This window comes from Argentina silus (assembly GCF_951799395.1).
Source record: "Argentina silus genome assembly, contig: scaffold_711, whole genome shotgun sequence".
Taxonomy (NCBI): domain Eukaryota; kingdom Metazoa; phylum Chordata; class Actinopteri; order Argentiniformes; family Argentinidae; genus Argentina; species Argentina silus.
Window position 1 is genome coordinate 7,501 of NW_028152866.1, and position 4,577 is coordinate 12,077.

At 53.3% G+C, this 4,577-nt stretch overlaps 1 pseudogene across 1 annotated transcript in view; it reads left to right on the top strand.

Moving 5' to 3' along the window:
- The window catches only part of LOC310824570 (serine/threonine-protein kinase WNK1-like), an 11,634-nt pseudogene extending 7,490 nt beyond the window's left edge, over positions 1 to 4,144 (top strand). Inside the window, exons 10-12 of the transcript XR_014555113.1 lie at positions 1 to 186; positions 346 to 544; positions 3,947 to 4,144. The exon at positions 1 to 186 is cut by the window's left edge and continues 344 nt beyond it. The product of XR_014555113.1 is annotated as a serine/threonine-protein kinase WNK1-like (transcript). The remainder of the gene's footprint in view (positions 187 to 345; positions 545 to 3,946) is intronic.
- Positions 4,145 to 4,577: the final 433 nt, after the last annotated feature.

Consider the following 4,577-nt stretch of genomic DNA (forward strand, 5'->3'; position numbering starts at 1 on the left):
GCCACCCGCTGCCCAGGCTAACGGGCCTAGCCCTGGGTCTAGCCCCGGCCCGGCCCTGCTCAGCCCGGAGCCCAAGGCCTCTCTGGCCAGCCTCAACAACTCCTTCAACTCCTACTTGAGCAGCGACAACGACTCAGAGTTTGAGGACGAGGACTTCAAGAGGGAAGTCAACCGGCTACGAGACAGGTAGGTCCTCCTTTCTCTCTCCTCCTTTTCTCTCTCTCTCTCTCTCTCTCTCTCTCTCTCTCCCCCTTCCTCTCTCTCCTCCTTAGCCAGAGGATGGTTCTGGTCGGCCACAGAGCCATGAAGAGGCAATAATATCTACCCCCCCCTCCCCCCACCCAGACACATGAAGGAGATCCAGGCCCTCCACTCCAGGCAGAAGGAGGAGATCGACGGTCTGTTTGTGCGTCTGGGAAGGCCCCCCCCGCCGTGGTCATCCCCCCCGGGGGCGCCATGGCCGGGCGCAGGAGACGACCCACCAAGAGCAAGAGCAGCAAGGCCAGCCGCTGTAGCACCTCCCAGGGCAGCCCCCTGCAGCCAGGTACACACACACACACACACACACACACACCCGCACGCACGCACACACACACACACACACACACACACACACACACACACACACACACCTGCACACACACACACACACACACACACACACACCTGCACACACACACACACACACACACACACACACACACTCACACACACACACACACCTGCACACACACACACACACACACACACACACACACACCTGCACACACACACACACACACACACACACACACACACACACACACACACACACACACACACACACACACCTGCACACACACACACACACACACACACACACACCTGCACACACACACACACACACACACACACACACACACACACACTCACCTGCACACACACACACACACACACACACACACACACACTCACCTGCACACACACACACACACGCACGCACGCACGCACGCACGCACGCACACACCCGCACGCACGCACGCACACACACACACACACACACACTCACCTGCACACACACACACACACACACACACACACACACTCACACACACACACACACACACACACCCGCACGCACGCACGCACACACACACACACACACACACACACACACACACACACACACACACACACACTCACACACACACACACACACACACACCCGCACGCACGCACGCACACACACACACACACACACACACACTCACCTGCACACACACACACACACACACACACGCACGCACTCACACACACACACACACACACACACACACACACACACACACACACACACACACACCTGCACACACACACACACACACACACACACACACACACACTCACCTGCACACACACACACACACACACACACACACACACACTCACCTGCACACACACACACACACGCACGCACGCACGCACGCACGCACGCACACACCCGCACGCACGCACGCACACACACACACACACACACACTCACCTGCACACACACACACACACACACACACACACACTCACACACACACACACACACACACACCCGCACGCACGCACGCACACACACACACACACACACACACACACACACACACACACACACACACACTCACACACACACACACACACACACACCCGCACGCACGCACGCACACACACACACACACACACACACACTCACCTGCACACACACACACACACACACACACACACACACACCCGCACGCACGCACGCACACACACACACACACACACACTCACCTGCACACACACACACACACACACACACACACACACACACACACACACACACACCCGCACACACACACACACACACACACACACACACACACACACACACGCACGCACGCACACACACACACACACACACACACACCCGCACACACACACACACACTCACCTGCACACACACACACACACACACACACACACACACACTAGGGACAGACTTTGAAGTTATATCACTGTTTGAATAATATCATGCATTAATGTTTTGAATGCGCTTGTTATGGAAGTTAGCCGTGCCACTATTCAAACGTTTAAACATCAGTTCTCGTTTGTGAAGTGAGCAGAGTCTGTTACTCAACACAGCAGAGTCTGTTACTCAACACAGCAGAGTCTGTTACTCAACACAGCAGAGTCTCATACTCAACACAGCAGAGTCTGTTACTCAACACAGCAGTCTCATACTCAACACAGCAGAGTCTCATACTCAACACAGCAGAGTCTCATACTCAACACAGCAGAGTCTGTTACTCAACACAGCAGTCTCATACTCAACACAGCAGAGTCTCATACTCAACACAGCAGAGTCAGTTAATCAACACAGCAGAGTCTCATACTCAACACAGCAGAGTCTGTTACTCAACACAGCAGTCTCATACTCAACACAGCAGAGTCTGTTACTCAACACAGCAGAGTCTCATACTCAACACAACAGAGTCTGTTACTCAACACAGCAGTCTCATACTCAACACAGCAGAGTCTGTTACTCAACACAGCAGAGTCTGTTACTCAACACAGCAGAGTCTCATACTCAACACAGCAGAGTCTGTTACTCAACACAGCAGAGTCTGTTACTCAACACAGCAGAGTCTCATACTCAACACAGCAGAGTCTCTTACTCAACACAGCAGTCTCATACTCAACACAGCAGAGTCTCATACTCAACACAGCAGAGTCTGTTACTCAACACAGCAGAGTCTCATACTCAACACAGCAGAGTCTGTTACTCAACACAGCAGTCTCATACTCAACACAGCAGAGTCTGTTACTCAACACAGCAGAGTCTGTTACTCAACACAGCAGAGTCTCTTACTCAACACAGCAGAGTCTGTTACTCAACACAGCAGAGTCTCATACTCAACACAGCAGAGTCTGTTACTCAACACAGCAGTCTCATACTCAACACAGCAGAGTCTCATACTCAACACAGCAGAGTCTGTTACTCAACACAACAGAGTCTGTTACTCAAAAAAATCTCCACAGGTAATCGCATAGAAACTCTTAATGTCTTGTTAAGCCTCTCTACTCGATGACAGACTTCCTGAGGTCCTGTTAAGCCTCTCTACTCTGTGACAGACTTCCTGAGGTCCCGTTAAGCCTCTCTACTCTGTGACAGACTTCCTGAGGTCCTGTTAAGCCTCTCTACTCTGTGACAGACTTCCTGAGGTCACGTTAAGCCTCTCTACTCTGTGACAGACTTCCTGAGGTCCTGTTAAGCCTCTCTACTCTGTGACAGACTTCCTGAGGTCCTGTTAAGCCTCTCTACTCTGTGACAGACTTCCTGAGGTCCTGTTAAGCCTCTCTACTCTGTGACAGACTTACTGAGGTCCTGTTAAGCCTCTCTACTCTGTGACAGACTTCCTGAGGTCACGTTAAGCCTCTCTACTCTGTGACAGACTTCCTGAGGTCCTGTTAAGCCTCTCTACTCTGTGACAGAGCGCGTGGTCCTTTTTTCTCCCTCTTCTAAATGATACAGTTGGTTTCTGTATTGTTTATGTTGTAACCTTGCACCCATCTGTACCGTGCGTGTGTGTGTGTGTGTGTGTGTGTGTGTGTGTGTGTGTGTGTGTGTGTGTGTGTGTGTGTGTGTGTGTGTGAGTGTGTGCGTGCGTGCGTGCGTGCGTGCGTGCGAGTGTGTGAGTGTGTGTGTGTGAGTGTGTGAGTGTGAGTGTGTGAGTGTGTGTGTGTGAGTGTGTTCAATGGTGTGTGCTCGGAGTCATGTCCTGACTGTCGCCCCTGTGTGTGTACTCTGTGTGTGGTGTGTGCGTGTGTGTGTGTGTGTGTGTGTGTGTGTGTGCTTGCGTGTGTGTGTGTGTGTGTGTGTGTGTGTGTGTGTGTGTGTGTGTGTGTGTGTGTGTGTGTGTGTGTGATGTGTGTGCAGGCAGCACTTTATCAGCCCAGAGCGCCCCCTCAGTGTACCCCCCCCAGCCAGCCCTGCTGGCCCCAGGCGGAGCCCCCGCCCCAGGGAGCAGCCCGCTGCTGCAGCCCCTCCAGCCCTCCCCCTCCAGTGGGACTCTGTGCTCCGCCTACACCAGCGATGCTGCGCTGTCCGTACCCAGTCTCTGTGCTCCCACCCCAGGTAGGCCCTGCGCCGCCAGCCCCAGGCTCCGGCCACCCCTCCATCTGTGTAGGCCTCGGCTCCCTCCTGCTCCTCCTCCTCCTCCTCATCATCATCATCACCACCACCATCTCCTGTCCCCCCCGTCAGAGAAGGAGTGGTTTTACAGTCAGGGGGTCTGGCCTGCCAGTATTATGTACTGTGGTTATGATGCTTCATAAGGACTACGTTAAGCCACTGTTAAACCATTTAAGAGGCAGTTGCATTTGTCTCCAATTGTGTCCTTTAGAACACAGATGCATTTCTGACAGGTCTGCCTGGTTGGGTCTGGTAGGCTGGTTGGGTCTGGTAGGCTGGTTGGGTCTGGTAGGCTGGTTGGGTCTGGTAGGCTGGTTGGGTCTGGTAGGCTGGAGCAGAGTTGTCCAGTAGATAGACACACTACAGACCCCAACCA